This window comes from Melanerpes formicivorus, unplaced genomic scaffold (assembly GCF_026170545.1).
Source record: "Melanerpes formicivorus ecotype bairdi unplaced genomic scaffold, bMelFor1.0.p_v2 SCAF_46, whole genome shotgun sequence".
Taxonomy (NCBI): Eukaryota; Metazoa; Chordata; class Aves; order Piciformes; family Picidae; genus Melanerpes; species Melanerpes formicivorus.
In genome coordinates this window covers 4,697,855-4,717,887 of record NW_027142398.1, presented here as the reverse complement: position 1 = coordinate 4,717,887, position 20,033 = coordinate 4,697,855, and the positions used below count along the sequence as shown (strand labels likewise).

General features: G+C 57.9%; 1 protein-coding gene across 3 annotated transcripts in view; it reads left to right on the top strand.

The window, feature by feature from the left end:
- The first annotated feature begins 4,649 nt into the window (after positions 1-4,649).
- FOXP4 (forkhead box P4) overlaps positions 4,650-20,033 on the top strand; it is a 68,258-nt gene continuing 52,874 nt past the window's right edge. Inside the window, exon 1 of one of the 3 annotated variants that reach the window (XM_068159783.1) lies at positions 4,650-5,002. The gene's annotated coding sequence lies outside the window, so the exon portion shown is untranslated. Of the gene's footprint in view, positions 5,003-5,902; positions 6,046-20,033 lie in introns of those variants that run through there. The other 2 variants (XM_068159785.1, XM_068159784.1) reach the window with 2 other exon arrangements.

Here is a 20,033-nt window from a genome sequence, read left to right as displayed (position 1 = left end):
TAATCCCAACCACTCAGCCTGAGGAGTCACCACGTGCAGGGAGGCTTCTCCCTGAAGGAAACAATGCAGACAAACAGGGGAGCAGGGAGTGCAGACGTCCTGCTCCGATGAGTAACCTTATTGGAAAAGCAGATCAGGGCAAAGCAGAGAGGGGAGGGGAAAGGGAAAAAAGGAAAGGCCAAAGCAGAGGGAGAGAGGCCCCAGGTGCGGTGTGCCTTGGTGTGCTGCTGGCATGGCGCTGCGTGGCACTGCATGGCATGCTGGCTTCCACATGAGGGGTATGGCTTGGCTGGCAATGCCACAGCCCCCTGCAGCAGGGAGATCTGCAGGCTCCCCACTCACAGCCTCCTTCCCCTCCTGTGCTGAGGTTTTGCAGGCACAGAGGAAAATTGGTCACTGTCTGGAGACCCCCCAAGCCACATCCTCTCCTCCGTGTGTGGGAGCAGCACGCCCAGGCGCCAGGGCTTTCACCTCTCTGCTGTGCCTCCTTTCACTGCTAGCTTCAGCTCCCTAGAGCCCAGCCAAGCCCCATCTGTCCAAAGCTCCTCTGCCTGTGCAAGGAGGGGAAACTGAGGCACAGCACGACTGCAAGCCAGAGGGGGCTGCAAAACCACCACTTGGGCTCTGGTTGCTGCATCCCCCCCAACATTTCCCTCCACATCCTTGATCTGTGTGTCCCCCATGGACGCCAGGACCCCCTGTCCCCGGGGGGCTGCTCTCCCATGGTCACACCGTGGGGTTTCCTGGCCAGGGCAGAGGGGAGAGGTACTGAACCCCGGGCAGACAGAGCCTGTGGCTTTAAAAGGGAGCCAGGAGCCTCTCATCACTTACAGTAACTCCTGCATCATTTCTTTGCCTTACGCAAGAGGCGAGCAGGGTCCAAGAGCTCAGTGCTGGCCACAGCCCCACCAGCACAGCCAGGCAGAGCTGGAATCCTCCGGGTGCCTGCTGACCTGTGAGCCTGTGGCCACACCAGCAGCTTCCCTCAAGGTTTTGAGGAGATCTCCTTCGGACCCCCAGCTTGGACACCCTGTGTTGGCTGTGGATGTGGTGCCCAGAGCTGTGGGTTTATCCCAGGGGGACTGATCCTGTATCCTTCTCCTCTTGTCTGCTGGTCAGTGCACCCTGTGGTGATGCCCAGGAGGGCACCTGGGGGCAAACCCTGCCCTGGACCCCCAGAGGGGTGGAAGGGTGGGCTCTGGGTGCTGCCAGGCATCCCAGCTCCAGAGGGTGCTGCAGGAAGTGTGTGGAAATGGCTGGGGGCAAACACAACCTTCCTGCTCATCTGTTGAACTTTCCTTCCTGGAATGGATGTGAATTTAGGGCTTCCTTCCCTGAAACATTGCTCTAGGAGGGGGAAAATAACTTCCTTCCCTTGTTCTCCCTGGTTTCCCATCCCCAGTTGTCTTTATTTTGCCTTGGGAGAAGGAGGGAGAGAAACTAAGGTGAGGCTCTGAGGAGCTCAGGGGACTCACATCATCAAACACAGATTATTCCCCCCCTCCCCCCAGGCTTTTCTTTCTGAACCATAGGAGAAAAAATAGAACCCAACCGAGCTGTTTTCCATGAGCCACTTGCCAGGAATGGCCAATCCATAGCCTGTGGCTAACAGCCTTTGGATCCAGCCCGGGGAGGGCTTTCCTGGAAGGCTGAGAGGCTCCTGCCTGGTTTGGAGCTGCTCTGCTCTGAACAGGACAAACCCAACCTGACCTTTCCTACAGGAGATTTCAGCTTGCTGGGAGCCTTGCAGCACACTGAGCACATTTCCATTGCAGGCAGGGATGGGATCAGAAAGCTTTGGGTTGAAAATTGTCACTTTTTATGGCTTTTTGGGTTTGCTGATTAGAAGAACAGAGACTGGGGGGGGGGGGGGGGGGGGGGGGGGGGGGGGGAGGAAGAGGGTGGGAACAAAAACCATTGCCAGGAAAAACAATTTCCCACAGATAAGAGCTCAGAGATCACTCCCAGAGACAGGAGAGTTAGGATGAGCTTGGAAAAGCCTTTGCCGAGGGGAAACAGCAGACACTGACTGTGGGACCTGTGCCTCACCCCACCCCAACTCCTGCTCCCCCCAGCCACATCTCTCAGTGTTTTATGACCAGACATTGTGCTAGAGATCCTCCTGCCTCTCTCATGTGCTTTTGCAGGTGCTGCATCCCCAAAGCTCTGCCTGTTGCAGTGCAAAAGGAAGTTTTCCCTTTCCTTCCCCCCCCGCCTCAGTTCAGTGCTAGAGCTGGAGCACCACTGCTGTCTGATCGTGTCTTCACTTCAGGATGTGGCTCTGGTGGTCTTAGGCTGATGGTTGGACTTGGCTTTGCCAACTAAAACTGTTCTGTAATTCTGTGTTGTCCTCCAGGGCATCTCCTGGCTGTCCCTGCAGCAACCCTGACGTCCCCACAGCCATCAGCTGTCACAGATTCCCAGATTACACTGAGGTGGAAGGGACCCTCAAAGGGCATCTTGTCCAACCCCTCTGCAGGCAGCAGGGACACCCCCAGCTGGAGCAGGCTGCCCAGGGACACATCCAGGCTGATCCTGAATGTCTCCAGGGATGGAGCCTCAACCCCCTCCCTGGGCAGCCTGTGCCAGTATTTCACCACTCTCACTGTGCAGAACTTCCTCCTGATGCCCATCCTCAATCTCCCCTGCTCCACTTTCAAACCATTGCCCCTCGTCCTACCCCCACAGGCCCTTCTAAACCCCTCCCCAGCCTTCCTGTAGGTCCCCTTCAGATGTTGAAATGCAATTCCAAGGTCTCTCTGGAGCCTTCTCTTCTCCAGGCTGAACAGCCTCAGCTCTCCCAGCCTGTCCCCACAGGGGAGCTCCTCCAGCCCTCTGATCACCTTTGTGGACCCCCTCCAGCAGGTCCATGTCTCTTTCCAACTCTGGCAGGGCTGAGGTGCTCCCTGAGAGACCAAACCCCAGGAAGCACAGCGCCACACAGAGCCTCGACCGAAGCCTGGGGTCTCCTCACTCAGATTCCTGCTCACTCCTGGTATTATTCTTTTTATCCCCCTGGCTGACACAGATGAACAAGGAGAGACCTCTGGGCCACCAACTCCCCTCAGTGGAAGGCTGCCCACGTCTTTTTGTGCAGATCCTTCCCACTCAGATGCTATCTGATGTCTTCAAAGGGGCTATTCCCTATGTGGAGAAGAGGGCAGGCTCAGGTTTGCCAGGCTCAGTGCTCAGAGCTGGGTTCCAGCCACGAGAGTGCCCTGGAGGTGATGCCCCCCACTGCCAAGAAACCCATCCCGGGCTGGGGAAGCCTCTCCCAAGCAAGTCAGGAGCTGATTCTGCAGAAGTGAGAGCGCCCCAGAGCTGCCCCAGGATGAGCTGAACCCTCTGGGAAGTCTCAGGCTGCCAGAAGGTTGTGTTGGGAGCAGGGCTGAGGGCTAGGAGCAGGCCAGAAGGCAGCCCTGCCCTCCCCTTTGTCCTGTTGCTCCCCTAGAGGGGAAATTTTGGGGGTGGACAAACCTGATGGCTTCACTGGGATCTCTTCTGGAGACCCCAGAGCTGGTAGCTGGGAGGGGGAGGGAGCTTTTCCATCACTCCCAAATCCCCAGGTACAGACTTTGCAGTCAAGAAGAGATTAAAAATAAATCAATAAACATTTTTCCTGTGAAAAAATAAATTGGGGGGGGGGGGGGGGGAATAATCCAGGTGGATTGAAATATTTCTCGTTCCCATTTCACCTTTTAAAACTCTTTTAGCTGTTCATAAAATGGAAATTTAGAGGGAGGGGGGGAAAAAAGGGGGGGAGGGGGAAAGGAAGGTACTTTTGAAGTGAAAAAAAGAACAAGGAGGCTGTGCAGGGGCTGTGCTTTGGGGCTTGTGAAAGCCTCCAGCTTCAAAGCCTCCCAAAAAAGCTTCATTTCACTCCTTCCACGTCAGATTTGGACCCTCTGAGCCCAACCTGAGGGGCCTGGGGTCTGGCACCAGGGTGATGCTCTGAGCTCCTGCATCTGAGTGGTAGTTTGGGTTCGGAATCCGGATGATGGTTTGGGTTCAGCATCCTCAGCCAGGTTTGGGGCCTCTGCCTGGGAGATACATTCAGGTCCAACAGCCAGGTGGTGGTTTGGGCAGCACAGGTTCTGCTGTCCTGGGGTCTCAGGGCACCATCTCCACGGCAGCAGGATGGGATGTTGGGATGTGACAGGGATGGGTTGCAGGGTGCTGGGGTCACCAGCTCAGCACCTCACTGTTGCCGTCTGTGAATTTGGATCAATGCCTGTCCTGCCTCTACCAAGCTGGGTGGAAGTGTGCCCCCCTCCTCCTCTCCCAAGACCCCCATACCTCAGTTTCCCTCCCACACCCCACCTCCTGCCGTCCTCACAGCCCCGCCGTGCCCGGGGGGACCAACCTCAGCAGAAACCAATTAGTGCGGGTGTTAATGAGCAAAACACGGCGCGGGGAGAGGGGAAGAGCCTGGGGCACGTCTTGCTGGGTTGGGGGTGTGTGTCCGTGTCCCCCTCCTCAAAATAGAGCAGGGCGGGCAGGGGGGGTGTGCACCCACCCCCTGGAGGAGGAACGTGCTGGGGGGGACCCAGGCGGGGAAAGCGACTGCACCTGCTTTAGAGGAACTATGGTAGGGCCGGTGCCCGCCCCGCGCCGCCGCGCCCGCGCTGCCGCCGCCGCTGAGCCGGAGCCGGACCGGAGCTGAGCCGAGCTCTGCCGAGCCCCGCCGAGCTGAGCCGAGCGCGGCGCGCACGGCCCCGGCCCGGCCCCGGGCTGCCCCCTGCTCCAGCACGGCCCGGTGCGGCCCAACAGCCGCGGTAGGGAGCCAGGGCCGGCGGCGCCGGTACCCCGGGAGCTCCCCTCCTTCGCCGCCGCCATGCCGAGCCGCTCCTGAACTCCTGCAAGCCCCCGCCGCGGCCGCCCCGTCGAAGTTTTCGGGGGAAGCTGAAGAGACGGCCGGGGGGGGCGGGGGGGGGTGGGTGGGTGAGAGGCGGTTCGGCCCCCGCATGCCCGTCGCTGGACCCCCGGTGCTCGGCGAGACAAGGTGGGTGAGAGCGGAGCGGGACCGGGCGGGAGGGAACGGGAGAGTCCCCGCACCCACGGGGGTGTGAGCGCTGCCCCCGCCCCGCCGCAGCTGCTACCGGGGGAGGGGGGGAGTTCGGGACACCCCTCACTCCCCCCAAATCCCCACCGGCAGGTCCGTGCCGTGCCCTGTTCCACCCCCTCCGCCGGCTCCGTCCCCACCGCGCTCGGAAGTTTGTTGCAGCGCCCGGACAAAGGGAACGGGGCCGGGGGACTCGGTGAGCGGGGGGGGCAGGGATTTCAGTGTGGGGGCTCGGTGCGCGCCGTGGTGGGGGTCCTTGTTATGGGGTCCCGGCTGCTCCCCCGGTTCGCAGAGCCCGGGGCTGCCCCGGCGGCGGTAGGGTGCGGAGGTCTCCGCTGCCCACCCCCAAAACCCCCCACCCTCCCCCCGATGCGTTTTAGGATGGGGGGGGGGAGGTGTCGGGGTCGGGCAGCCCCCCTCGGGGGAAGGGGGCGTTTGGGCACCGGGAAACTTGCACTGCCTCCGCCGGGAGAACCGCGCTGCCGGTGCCGGCTCCAGACCTGCCTCGGAGTCCCGCATCCCCGGGACGGGGGGCTCCGCACTGGGCGGGGGGGAGGTTATAACGGCGGTGTGTGTAGAGAGGGGGGAGCACGGCAGCCCCTGCCCCGCCAGCCGTCCCTGGGATCCCTTTGTTGATGCTTCCCATTTCCCCCTCGCCTCTCTTTTCTCCCCGGCAATTTGGGTTTAATTCCAGCTGCTTGAGGGGGCTCGGGAGGGTTTCTCTCAAACCCTTTCCCCTTCACTCCCATTGCGTTTTTACTCACCCCCAGCCCGCCTGCTCCGTGCCCAGAGGCAGCTCGATGGGTGCAATTCCCCTTTTTTGTTGTTGTTTTTTTTGAGATACAATAAGTCAATCCCAAGTTTTGTAATCCCTGGGAGCAGCAGCCGCCGCCGCCGCCAACCTGCAGCCCGACCGAGCATCGCGCCGGCAGCCCTGGGAAAACCCTTCGCTGGGGCTAAAAAATCATAACCCAAACTGCAAGGTGAGGGGAGAGGAAGGACAAACGCCCGGCTTCGGATGGAGCTGGAGGCTGTTCCCAAGCCGTTCCCGCAGGTTTGAATTCCGGAGCGGGGGGGTTACGGGAGCTGGCTGCGCGGCGAAGCTCCGGCTCTGCGCCTCGCCCGAAGTTTGGGAGCTTTTGGTTCGCCTTTGAAAGGAGAGCGAGGCTGGGGTCGGTTTTTCCAAGGGGTTGTTTTTTTGGAGGGGGGGTGGGGGGGGAAATCTTTGTGGCCTCACCACGATGTCCGCTGCCTGCGGGAGGTCTTGGTGAGCTGGGCAGGACTCTGCCGTCAGCGGCCGCTAAGAATATCAGCGATAATAATGTGTTTGGGAAGAGTTTTTATTCTGGAGCCGTCTTCTTCTGGGAGTTCCGAAATTCCGGGGTAAAAATCATTGAGCAAAGCTGGCAGCGGGTCGCTGGGAGCCCTGGATCAGCCTCTTTCATCCCCTTCCCACCCTAGTGTCCGCCTTCGTTGCGAGATGCTCGCCCAGCCCCAGCGCTGGCAAAGTTCAGCGGTTCCCATTCTTCCCTGAGCCATCTCCCGGCTCCGGCTGATAAACAAACGCGCCTCTGTCTCTTCTTCCCCTCTCCCCCTTCTCCCCTGCTAAAAAAGAAAAGGCACTTGAGAAAGTGCTGCGCTAGCAACCGATGGCTCTGAAATCTTTCGGTGGTGGGAAATCTGCTTTGGGTTGGCAGGCGGAGGTGTGGATCGGGAGCACAAGTGGAGCGTAATTGGATTTTCTCTTTCCGTTTGGGACTGATTCTTTTCTCTTTTTTTTTTTTTTGGGGGGGGAGGATGTTTTTAGTTTTATTTTCTCCCCTTTAAAAAAAGGGGGGGGGGGGGGGGGGGGGGGGGGGGGGGGGGGAGCTAACCCTAACTCCGTGAGGAGCTGTCGGTGTCCTCCTGCCCTCCTGCGAGCTTTATAGCAGAGATAAAACATGTGGAGGGAAGAGCAGGAATAATTCACCGGCGGCTGCGAACTCGTGCTCGGGAAGTGCCTGCTTTGAAAACTTACTCTGTTCTGTTCTTTTTTCTTTTCGACCCCCCCCCCCCCCCTTCCCCCCTTTCCTTTGCTCTTAATATAGTCCTGGAGGAATTCGTGTCCAAATTCCTCCCTGGGATCACTCCTTGACTTCAAGGCAGCTCTTCCAACCCCTTGGGTTTTTTTTTTTTCCCCGACACCCAAAGATTTGTCTCTTTCTACCACGTTCAGCCCCAACTTATCAGCGGATTAGGACCTCACTCCTCCTTCTCCTCCGCTGCTGTAAAGCTGTGGGGCATACAATAACCAAAAAAAAAAAATACCCACCCCACCCTTTATTAGTTTCTGTATTCCAAAGCTTTGGGCTGGGTTTTAACCTAAACCAGAAGCGGGATTTACTCTGACAAATTTCTTCTGGGGTGTTAAAAAATTTACACCGAGGCAGGCGCTGGGCCAGGGAAGGGCATTTGATGTTAAATCAACCCAACATGTGTCTCACCCCGGCAGCGTGACCCAGCTCCTTCTGTGTGCCGGTGTGGATGTGTTCCCTTTCCGTGGGTGTCCTTCCCCCCAACCCCCGCCAGCCTCCCCCCCCCCCCCCCCCTTCTCTTCATGCTCTCTATTAAACGCAGCAAAATCGCAGGTTCGTGTGAAATTTAACTCTTCGTTCATTAAGCTTTTAAAATGATTATTGTTATTTTCTTTTCACTCCATCTCGAAGTTCACTTTCTCCCCCCCCCAAAAAAAAAAACAACCAATCCAACTCGCCCCTATCTGGACAGGGAAAACAAAAAGAATTGCTCTGGGGGAAATTATAGATATTGATTATCGGGGTTTTTCTTCCCTCCCCCTGCTCTTCAGGTTGCTTAAATTTGACTGGGATGGGAGGATCCAGAAGGGACAAAATTCCCTGTGCTGAGCCGGGGAGCTTTTGTCAGGGTTGTGAAGCCCTCGCTGCCTCCTGCCTTTCTTCTGCCCTTTGTGGGGCTGGGGGCGAGGCAGGGAAGAGGCTTCCCGAACCCTCCTGCTCTCCCCGGAAGAGTTGGAAGCTTCTCCTTTGCAGTTATTTAGATTTCATTTTCTATTTTAATTTATTAGGTAGTTGTGGAGGGATTTTTGTTGGGGGTTCCCCTCCCCCGCCCCCATCCCGAGCATCAGGTTTGAGCATCGCTCCCACGATAAAAACTGAACTGGCTCCGTTGTGCAGTGTGAAGTTGGACTTGACTTGGGGCGGGGGGGAAGTGTGGGAGAATGGAATCGGTGTGGAAAATCCTTCCCCCTCTCTCCCCGAACCTGTGCACCCCTGGGGTGTCACTTGGTGGGGTTAGGGGGAGCAGCGGGTGGCTCCCACTTGCCAGTTTGGGGCAGGAGATGACGCTGGGGAAGGGCCGGCTGAGGGGAGAGCTGGGGCTTGGCGTGCCGGGGAGGTGGGGGAAAGCTGAGCAAACAGAGCGAAATGAAAGAAAACGGATTAAAGTTGCTGCTGGGGGGAGGTGGAAGGCGGCGGGGGGGTGGGTGGGGGGTGTGATACTCAAATCACCAAACCCCCTAATCTACAATATCTCCCTAAACACCGCATGCAGCCCCGGGCACCTCTCTGGCAGGCGGGCGCCGCTCGCCTGTACCTTGTGTGGGGTTTTGGGGAAGGGAAGAGCAGAAAGGTGCTTAAAAACACCGCCCCCCCAAAAAAAAATCTGTGCAGTGGATCAAAACCAAGTGACACGAAAATCTCTCCTGCGGGCCCTCGCCCTTTCTCTCCTAATAACCCGGCAGGAATGCGAGTGCACTCAGTTGTGAAGTTGCTGCCCGGAGAGCTCGGCAGCTTTTCTTTTCTGCCGCTGGAGAGGGGAGGGGGGGGGGGAGATGCTTTGAGCCTGCTGCTGTTTGTGTGTCGCTGTGGGGCTGGGGGGGGGGGGCGGCAAAGCTCAGCCTTTCAGGGGGGGTCTCTCCTTTTATATTTATATTATTTTTCCCCCCCCTCTTTCCTTTTTTTTTTATTTTCCTTGTTGATCCGGCAGGGAGGGTGAAAGGGGGGTGGGAGCGAGTTGGAGGAGGAGAGGTGCGGTGCTGAGTTTGCCTTTGTAGCAGCAAGGTGGGGGGTGAGCTGTGCCCCAGTTTGGGAATGGGGCTCATTCTTCCCGCTGGAGAAAGGCGGGAGAGCCCGGAGATTCCACCCCCCCCCCCAGTCCCGGCTTTTCTTTCGCTCGTTTAAAAGTAATAGGCTGTAATTTATGGCTCTTTGCGGCGCGCTTCCCGCTGCAGAGTGGGGTTTGGTGGCCTGAAGTACCGAGGGAAATCCTCATATCTGTGGAGAGGAAACCTGGGGGTGATTTCCCCACCATGTCCCCCTTCCCTGTAGCGGTTTGGATGCCTGGGAAGAGCTCTGGATTGTGGCTGGCAGGTGGCTTGTGGAGGTCTTGTAGGGTTGATCCCCGCCGCTGGCATCTCAGTATCTTCTCGGGGTGCAGGGGGGTTCCCAGCTTCCTCTTCCAGAGCCATCCTGAGTTTGTGTCTCGCTCTGCACCAGGGCTCCCGGAGCGACCCTGCTGCCTCCCCCCATCACCTGCCGCTGCCGGGAGTGGAAAGTTGAAATTTCCTGTCCCGTCCTCTTTGATTTCCAGCCTCAGCAGCGCGGCCGCGGGGCTTCGGTGGGGCTGGAGGGGAGCGCTCAGTCCTGCCCCGGAGGGCATGCATCGTGAGCATCCTCCCCTTGGAGGGACAAACTCTGTGTTAGCAGGAAGAGGGAAGGGAAAGGAGGAGAAATCAGACTGCCAAAGCCCTGGGAGCTCGGGGAAGCCGTGCGTCCGCCTCGGCAGCGTGAAAATCCTCCTCCCCGTGCTACCTCGGAAGGCCCCCAGGCACCTGAGAGGATCGCAGGAGTAGCTACTCTGGAAAATAACCCAGAGGCCCTGACAGCAGTTTGGCAGCAAGGTGCCATCCAGCTTGTGACCGTGTGGGGCTGGCCCCGGAGCTTTGGCTGGTGGAGTTGGCTTCTGTGCCAGCGGCTGGGAGAGCGGCGTGGGGCACCCATCTTATCAGCTGGCCTTTCGCTGGCTGTGCTGCGCCTTCTAACCTCAAACCCAGCTTAGGGATCGAGATGGGGCTGGGCACAGCTTGAAAAACTTCCGAATTTATTTTTCCACCAGCTCCCCCCCGCCCCGCGCTGCAAGTGTCTGTTGTGTAAATTGCAGCAGAGAGGCAGCTCCGAGGCTGCTAGTTTGGGTTTGTTGTTTTTTTAACTTTTCCTAATTTAAACCCTTTTTGGCAATCGCAAAGGTCAGTCTCCATCATCCAGCGTGGTGTTGGTAATCAGCCTGCCCGGGATAAAAATGGTTTTGGAAGCGGAACGGCATCGGGAAAGGGGAAGAATGAAGAGGCAGAGGCAGCGGAGGAGGAGGAGGAGGAGGAGAGCTGCTCCCTTCGGAGGTCGGCAGCACGATGCTGCGGAGGGAAACACGACCTGCCTGCCTGCCTGTCTGTCTGTCTGCCTGCCTGCTTGCCACGTTTTATTCCATAAAGATTCTCCTGGAGGAGAGATTAAATCTGGGGCTGGAGCTTGAGGGAAGTCATTAAGGGATTACGATGCCTTGCGCCGGCGGCACCGACGTGGACACGGGGCTGGCGGTAACGGTACCGGGGTGCCCGGGCAGGAGAGCCCTGCGACGGCAAAGAGCTTGGCACGGAGTCAAGATCCTCTCCCTTTTTACTCTTTCTCTTTTTTCCCTCCCTCTCCTCCTTTTTTTAATTTTAAGGGCAAACCCTCCCGTGTTTGCCATCTGCTGAGCTCGGGGGAAGCGAGCCGGGCTCGGAGCTTGCCAGCTCCGGGTGCCGCTTGCCACCGGCTCCCGTGCCCTGGCAAGTTGACCAAAAGTCTTTTGCGGTGTGTGCTGGTGGGAGCCCTCCCCCTGTGCTGCTGTTCCCCAGGTCCTGGTTGGTTGTTTGTTAGCAAAACAGGGAGTGGGGGCGGCTGTGGGAGGACATTTCCCCTGCTCTCAGCTTCCACCGGGGCTCCTGGAGACGTTTTTCGGAAGGTGCCAGAAACCAACTCTTCCTTCGGGAAAGTTATTCTCAAAACCATGGAAAAGTGCAGAACAAATATTTCGTTTTAAGGTGCCAGAGTAGGAAAAGGATCCCGGGGGGCGGGGGGGTTCGTTTGGAGGTGGTTTGGGAGCTGTTTATTCTGCTTCGCTGGCAAACGTCCTCCACGTGATCGGCTTCGGCGGGGAGCTGGCACCAGCCGGACGGGAAACGTGGATGGGGGTGGTGGGGAGCTGCAGCCCCCCAGGGAGGAGGAGGAGAATGAGGAAGACCCTTGTGTGCTGGGTATATGCTCTGTGTGTGGTGTGGGCTGTTTGGCAGCTCCAGAGGCTCGGGAAGATGCCATCCCTGGAGGTGTTTTCGCTCGGACACCGATCACCCCCGGGGCTGTGTCGGGAAGCGGCCGGGATGAGCTGCTCGCCCGGAGCAGGAGGTGTGGGAACAACTGATTTCAACACACCTTTGGCAGCTCGCTGGTGGAGCTGGCTTTATCTGGTGGGATTTAACTGCTCCGAGGCTAATAAAGGCATAAAACACCAACGGTGCCGTGCGGGGCAGCGAGAGCTCAGGCAGGGCGAGCTGCAGGTCGTGCTGAAGAGTGGCCTCGGGGGCCAGGGACCATCAAAGCCCTGACCCCAACCCCTCTGGCCATTAGCTTGCTTCCTCCAGCTCTTGGTTTAAAGTGTAGATTGTGGGTGAGTGTTTTTCTTTTTGCCTGCTTGTTGTGAAGCTGCGAGCCAGGGACCAGCCTGGATTTGGTTGCTTGTAGCAAGATCTGGACTGGGACTACCTAGGAGAAGCTGTCCCAGGCTTGGTATAAGATGTCCTCAGCCTTAGGAGAGAGGGGCAGCCGAAGGAGGCCTGAGGTAGGTTGCTTGATGCAAAACGTGAAGCCAGGACTTGTGCTCCTGAGTGAAGGATGTGTTGGGATCTCATCTACCCAGGAGCATCTCCTCCTCCTGCTGGCCTCTCGCCTTTGGTTCTCTGCCTGCAGGCTGTCCACTGTGGCCCATTAGCAGCGATGTGTTTGCCCAGTGACTTTCTGCCCCTGCCGCTCAGCCCAGGGAGCCCTTGCTGCTGTGCTGGAGCTTGCAGTGAGCTTGTGCTTCGGCGTGGTGCCACCTGCCACATGCCAAGGTCTTGCCAGGCTGGCTGAGTTGGCCACCATGGGATGGGATTTCCAGCATGAGCAATCCAGATTCGACCACACAGTGCTGAGTGCTGCTGGGAGGATGCTGCTGGCTGCAGGGCTGTCTCCAAACCCCACTGGGGCATGGGGCTTCGGAGGTGCCCTGGCTCCTGGCTTCTCTGATGGCTGCACCCCCAGCTCCTAGGGGATGGGATGCTTGGCTGGGACGGTGAGGAACGGCAGGGGACACTTTGCTGCCACACTGCTGTGGCATCGCTGGGCTTGTTGAAGATGGAAGAAGGGAAGGAAGCAAAGTTGGGCTGTGAGGGAAAGTGTCCCAGAACTTTTGTGGCAGGAAGTGTGGGTTTTGGAAATGTGCTGTGACAGGCACAGCTGCAAACCCCCTGACTGTGCCAGGATGGAGTCAGGTGAAGGAGAGGAGGAGGCAGGTTCTGCCCTTGTGGAAAGCTGTCTGGGTTCAGAGCTATCCTGGTTTCTGGAGCAGACCATAGGATAGGGATAACAGCACTAAAAGCACTCAGGGAAGGTGCTGGAACTTTGCCTGAGGATGTGGTGTCCTCTCTGTCCTCGGGGCAGGGCTCAGTCACCTCCTGTGCAAAGGGCAAGAGAAGGTGGCTGCGTCTCCAGAGCCTGCAGGACTCCAGTAGCTCCTGTGCTGCATCAGCTGGGGGCTGAAGGGAGGTGGTTGTGTGTCACACCTGGCTGATGGAGCCCCTTGGGAGGGTCGGCAGTGGGAGAGCAAAGGCCCCTGGCATGCACTGGGTGCAGGGGGACCTGGTTTCTGGCTGGGGCAGGGACGTGAGGGCTGCAGTGTGGGACGTTGCTGCTGTGTATGGAGTGGGTGAGTGAGAGCCAAGATCTGCAGCCCTGGGGAAATCTCCCTGGATTTGGGGGTTACTGTGTGCTTTGGTGAGGAGAGATGCCCAGGCAATGCCCTTCCAAAAGAAACAGGAGGAAAATGCCCTAGAATCCATCCTGGTGAGGGGTAGGGATGAGAGCATACCGGAGAAACCCTGGGAAGGGACTTCTGGCTGAGCTCTGCTCCTGTGGATCCACAGCAGGATCGTTTCATCCCTCTTTCACCGTAGCAACTGGCAGAAGATTTGTGCTGGAATGAGGCTCTGAATTTGCCTGGCTCCTCTCCTGGCCCTGGCAGTGGTGCTGGGTGCTGCAGGGACCAGTCTGGCTTCTGCTCCTGGGTCTCTGCCTGCCTGGGAGGCTGCTGGGGTCTCTCCGAACGCGGCGGCAGTCAGGGTCGTTCCCTGCTCATGGCTCCCTTCGGCTTGTTCCCGTTGCCCCTTTTAAACCCGGGCTTTATTTAAAGCAGGGTCTGCTCTTGAGGGCTCTTTCCAAACCCCTTGAAGTCTCTCCCTTGATGCTGACAGGCTCAAGTCCTGACCAAATGTCTTTTTGAACCCGGGAAGTGGAGCCACAGCTCCAGATCTGGGTCAAACTCCGGGGCTGTCGGAGCAGCTCCCTCCGCAGACCAAACGCTGCTGCCTCCTTCCCACACCGCGCAGGTACCACCCCGGCAGTGCCAGCTGGGGAAAAGCAGTGCCAGGGCCATTTCCCCTCAGTTATGGAGCTGGTGGCTTTAAAATACCCGGGGGTGAAAAGTCCCTTTCTGGAGCGCCGGTGGCTTGGCACAGGTGGGGGGCGGGGGGGGGGGTCCTGGGCAGCTTGGCCTTGGGGAAAAGGTTTGCTCTCAGGGACGAGTTTCCATGCTGGGTGTTGGCCCAGGGAGCAGCGAGGGGCAGAGCTGGCAGGGCAGCCACCACTTCTTTTACATCACCCTGCTGACGGTGCCAAAACGAGCGGTTTTCACCCCAAAATAAATGAGCCTCTAGTTAAAAGGCCAGAGGCTGAGGGAGGTGAGAGATGAAGCAGAGCAGGCAAGGGGGCTCCTCTGGGGATGGATGTTGGAGGTGGGGAAGGTTGGTGACATCTGGTCCCTTCCAGCCTCCTGGAGGTGTTTTGGTTGGAAGAGGTCTCCGATGGAGCCCAGGCAGCGCCTGTGTCCCGGGGCAGGAGGTGCCACTGCATTTCCAGCTGCAGGTTGGGGCTGCTGCAGGGGGCCATGGCAGCTGTGCCTGTCTGTCTGGGAGAGGAACAGACAGACAGACCGACCCCTGTCCTCTGTGCATCTCCCTCCAGCGCAGGGTTGGTCCTTTCCCACCGCAGCAGAGACCTCCTCTGCTCCTCGCTGTTGCAGATGCTCTGGGAACGGCCCTGGGGCTGGGAACGAGCAGAGAGTTGCTGGCCTTAGCTGGAGGTTTAAAGTAATAATCTGGGGTTTGGGGCTGCCAGTGTGGGCACATGCCAGGAGCTTGTGGAGTGGGCAAGGAGCTGGGCTGTGTCCCTGCAGGGCTTGGTGACCCAGGCTGTCAGCTTCATGCCTTGCCTGATGCTGTCCTGGTGCCGCTGCCTTCACCACGAGAGGAGGATCTGTGGTGCAAGGAGGAAGGGAGACATTCCCTGGGTTGATGTCTGTGTGTGGGGTGGCTGCTGCTGACCCCATGGCACCGTGTCCTGCAGGCAGTGGTCTTGGAGCACCCAGGAGGTTACAGTGGGAGGGGGCTGTGTGTGACCCTGCCTCAGAAGGAGCCACGGGAAGAGGATGTGACCTGATTGTGGAGCCTGGGGAGCCAGGAGTTGTGGTGCAGTCGTGGTGGGACTTGCACTGAGGCTTCCCATGTGGGCACCCAGCCTGAGTTGGGCACTGTCACCTGCCACCCAGTATCTGCCCACAGGTACGTGGTGCCCTGGGCTGGAGGGGTTCTGGGTTCCCTGCTGAAGGAAGCAGTTTGTGATGCCCAAGCTGCTGCTGGGGATCCTTTGCTGCTGTTCCCATCAGTGAGTCCCCTCTGGGCAGGGGGCACACGTTGGGAGCCAGCTGGGCAGTGGCTACCTTGAGCCCATTTCTGCCCCTGCACCCATGGGTGCTTGCAGGGAGGGCCCCTGGGATTTGGCAGCTGAGAGCTGAGGGCCTGGGCAAGGTGCAGGGTGGTGAATCCTCACCTAATCCTTTAAAGGAGGAGGAACATTTGTAGGAGAGGTGCAGGGAGGGATGGCACCGTTTTGCCAGGGTGCTTTGCAGCAGGGGTGCTGCCAACACCACGTTAATGGCAATGATGCCCTGGATTTGCACAGTGCTGCCTGTCCCACCGCAGGGGCAAGGTGCCAGTGGCTTCCTGGGCCCCTGCAGCATGGCCACTGCTGGCCTGGAGCATCAGCAGCCACCTGTGTGTGCTGCTCTTGGGAGTCGTTGCACACTGAGCTGGGGCTCTGGCTGTCCCCAGGAGGAAGCATCACCTCCTGCCCAGGATGATCAGGGGCTCAGGAGGTGCTGAGCACCTCCATCCACTTCATCCTTCCCAGTCCATAAAGCAGGGATTTGGGTGCTGTGTGGTGTGGTAAGGGCTGAGCTCTGGGGGTGTGCCTGGATGGGTTGGCATGACCCAGGAATGCTGTGGGTGACACCAGAGTGATGCTGTGGGACCAGATCACCTTCCTGTGATGCCACCTTGACAGCACCCCAGAGGGATGCTGAGGCCATGGAGGTGGCTGCTGTGCCCCCGGGAGCTGAGCAGAGCAGCTCCTGCTGCATCCAGAGCTGGGGCTGATGCTGTGGGTGCTGGAGGGGGCTGCTCTCCTGGGAAGGGGCTGTGGCAGCTGAGTGTGGCTCCTGCAGGTCACAGGGAGATCTTCTGCCCTCAGCACAGGGTCTGTGTGGGGCATCCCTTTCCCCAGCCAGAGGGATGCTCGGTGCCTCTCCGCTGAGCTTTGTTCACTTCCTGAGCACCCAAAATGCTAAATGCACCTTCCCAACCCCTCCTGTGGGTGCTGTGGCCTCGTGGCCACCCCTCACCATCCCTGGTGAAGCCTCTCTGAGCAAGCTGCTTCCTGGCTTTGCAGCGAGCACCAGAGAAGCTGCTGCGCTGCTCCAGTCGCTGCTCTGAGCAGAGAGCTTGGGGCTGGCAGGAGCCAGGTTTGTCTCCGTGGCTGTGGTTTGCTCCATGTGGGTGCTGAGGCTGTCAGGGGTGTGCCAGGTGCCCAGGAGATGTGCCAGGCAGCCCAGGAAGCTGTTGAGTCCATGTGAGATGGAGCCAGGATACAACCAGGAAGTTTGGAAGTGCTGAGAGCTGCTCTGGCCGTGGCTGCGAGGCAGAGCTGGCCTCGGGTTCTGCTTTCCTCTGACCTGGATGTGAGAAAATGGACTTCAGACCAGGAGTTTGGAGATGCCTAAAGATAGTTCTCCCCACACATGGTCATTTTTCATCTCCCTTCTCCTGAGCAGCAGAATTTCTGGATGGGAACCAGGCCTCTCCTGCACAGAAAGGAGCTTGCAGCGGGGAGCAGCAGGCAGCACCTTGCAGAGCGCTTTGGGGATGGATTTGTGCACAGGCATGAGGGAGCCTGGGGAAACTTGGGGCAGCTGACTTCCTGCTCCCCTTCAGCAGGAGCCATGGCTTGAGTTGTTTGGGTGTTTTGTTTTGCCTCTCCCCTTTGGATTATTCAAAGGCCAGAAGAGACTTTCAGCACTCTCCTGCCTGACATCCCTCAAGCTCAGCTGGAAAACCTCACTTGGGTTCTGACCAGGAGGTTGTGTGCCAGTGCTGGCTCCTCCCTGCCCCACATTGCTCCTCATCCTGCTCCCCTTTATCCTTCATCTGCTCCAGGTCATCTTCTTCCTCCCCAGCTCTGCCCTCACCCTTTGCAGCCTCCCCTGAAGGATGGAGTGAGGGGAGCTTGGTTTCATTTCCACACAGCCTTGCTTGGGAGCCTTCCCCTGCCCTGCCACTGCCTTTGCCATTCCCAGGGGTGTCGGATGCCAGTGCTGTGGGCATCTCTTTTCTGAGCATGCCAGGATGCTTCCCAGAGCCCTCCTCTTCCTCAGCTTGCATGGGGCAATGTCCTTCATGGCTCTGTCCAAGAGGAAGAAGAATCTTCCTCTTCCTCCAGCTGCCATGGCTGTGGCAGGCAGGTGCCGTGATGGGGACACTAGTGAGTACTGGAGCACGTTTGGGCTGTTGGTGCCAAAGTGAGGCAGGTGATCTGGGGGCCTGTTGTGTGTGTGCAGGGCCCAAGTGGGGCCTGTTGTGTGTCCCAGGTGGGCTCAGGGCTGTGTCCCTGGTGGGGTGCTGCAGTGGACAGGCTGTGTGAGTGGCTAAAAACCAGCTGCCTGAGCTGGGTGAGTGGAGAGAGACTTCAGTCTGAGCTGGGAGTTACAGGGAGATGCCAGGGGAGCCTTGGCAAGATGTTGGTGCCCTGCTGGTCCTGTCCTGGGTGGTGGTGCTGGGTGGGGGAGTGATGCTGAGGAGGCTCACTGGGGCCATGGATGTGATGCAGTAGCCTGAGCAGCTGCATGTGTGTGCAGATGCATGCATGGGGAGGTGTGCACAAGCAAGTTTGCAGCTGGGCACACACTTGGGCACACACTTGGGCACACACTTGTGCACACACTTGTGCACACACTCGCACCACAGTCCAGGCTGCCTGTGGATGGTGGCTGCCATCCTGGCCCTGCCACCACAGCCTGGGGGCTCAGGCTCTGCTCCCCCCATGCCCTGTCCCATGCCACAGCCAGGGGAGGGGCTTTTAATTATTTTAATAGGATTTTAAGGGCAGGGGGAGGGGGGGGAGGGAGGGGAGGATGTTTGTGCTGAGAGTTCCTCCCTACCTGAGCCCCCCCATCCCATGTGGAAGTGCAGAGCAGCTCTAACAGCCAGCTGGGAAATCACAGATTCTCCTTCCTGCCTTTTTCCCTCTCTTTCCCTGGGAGTTTGGAGTCTTTTTTTTCCCTCTTCTTCCCTATGATTTCCCCCCCCCCCCCCCCCCAATTCATTATCATTTTTAGATGATAATTAGATTGTGCTGGGGACCAGTCTCTATTCGAATTGGGGGGAGGGAGGAGAAACAACCAACCCAAACCAGACCTCTGAGAGAGGTTTTCACGAGCGCTGTGCCGAGGCGGTTGGGAGGGAGGGAGGTTGAAGAGAGCAAAAGATGCTGGAAAGAAAGGAGGTTAAAAATAATTTCTTCATAAAGCAAACCCCGGGGGCCCCTCCCCACCCCCCCCACGGCCACCTCCCCTCAGCCTCCACACCCACCTCCCCTCCCCCCTCCCCCCCCCCCCTAATTAAACGATTTGAATGTTCGCCTTAACTGCTCGGTGCTTCCTCGGCGCCTCAGATGATTAGAAAGGGATATTCATTTATGCCTTTTAAACGCCGCCCCGATTAAAATCAGAGAGATTTCTTCTTCTTTTTCTTTCCCCCCCCCTCTCTTTTTTTTTTTTTTTCCCCCCTTTTCCTTCCCTTCATCAAAATCTAACATCCTTGAAAAATTAATTTGATGCCTCTTGTTATCAATTAATTGAATCTGCTTGGGAGAGAGCCTCGTACGGCGGGTGGTTGGAGCTGGCCCTTCTGTTCTTAGTTGCTGCGCGCTCCCCTCTCTCTCTCTTTCTCTCTCTCTCTCCTCCTTTCTGCCGCCGCTTCCAAACACTCTGACTCGATGAAAACTCTTTGCCTCTTTTTTTAAGCTATATTATATATATATATATATTTATTTTTTTAACTCGGCTCATAAAATAAATGAATAAAACTTTCTCTCTTCCCTCCCCCCCTCCCCTCCTCTCCTATTCCCTTCAGTTCCTCTTGTATTAAAGACCTCTTTATTTTTTCTTCTCCCCCCCCCCTCCACCTTTCCTTTCTCTCATCCCTCTCTCCTATAACTTCCGAAGCTGGGGGGAAAGAGAAAAGAAAGTTGAGGCTTTAGCAATCTCTCGGCGCAGCAAAGCGGCCAGGGTCCCTCTTTTCTTCCTTTCTTTCGCGGGGGATATTGGAGATTTCATTTGAATCTCCCTCTTTTCAATGCGGAGTGCACAGCTCCTTCTCTCCCAGCCTCTCTATTCTCCTCCTCTGTCTCGGCAGCTGGAGAAGCGATTTGCCTTTCTTTCCTATTTCCACTCTTCCCCCGAGATGAGCTGCCTGCTTTCTGCCTGCTCTTTTTTTGGCTCTTAATAGACTTTTTCTCCCTCTATTAAACTTTTCCAATCTTCGCCCCTTTATTTTTTTTTTCCCTTCCCACCTCTTTAAACCGAAAAAAAAAAGAGAGAGAGAGAGAGGGAAAGTTGCAGACTGCAGAGAATTAGGTCAGTCAGGAACTTGGTGAAATCACTTCAAAATTAGGAGGTCGCTTCGGTTTTGCTCTCCTTGGAGTGAATCCGCCCTGGGTACCTTTAGCTCCGTTCTCTTCCCTGGTGCCTCCCTCCTGTCCCGGCGTGAATTTGGGGCCGGAGGCTTTGCGGGAGTTTGGTGCTAAGGGGAGGATGTGCTAAGGGCATCCCCGCTCGGGGATTTGCTCTCTCTGAAGAACAGACCTGAGCTGGACACTCATTGACGGCCACGGGCCGCGGGAGTGAGGGATGGCACCTGGTCTGGTGCCCTGAGCAAGAGGTGATTTGATGCCAGGGCATCGCCATATGCTCTCCCCATCCAGTCCGGTGCCCTGGGTGAGAGCTGACTTTATGCCAGGGCCACCACTGCAGGCATCCCCCACTGTGCTGTTCACTGTCCCACGCAGTCTGGAGCCCTGGGCAAAGGGTGATTTGATGCCAGGGCCACCGGTGTGGGCATCCCTCCCCTGTGCCATGTGCTGTTCCTGCCATCCCATCCCGGCAGGTACTTCTTGTGCCAGGCTGGACTCGGGGGTCCTACAGATGCTGGTGCCCGTTCCTAGCCCTGCCCATCCTCACCTGGATACCTTCTCTGCTCCCCTGCGGGTTTGCTGAGGAT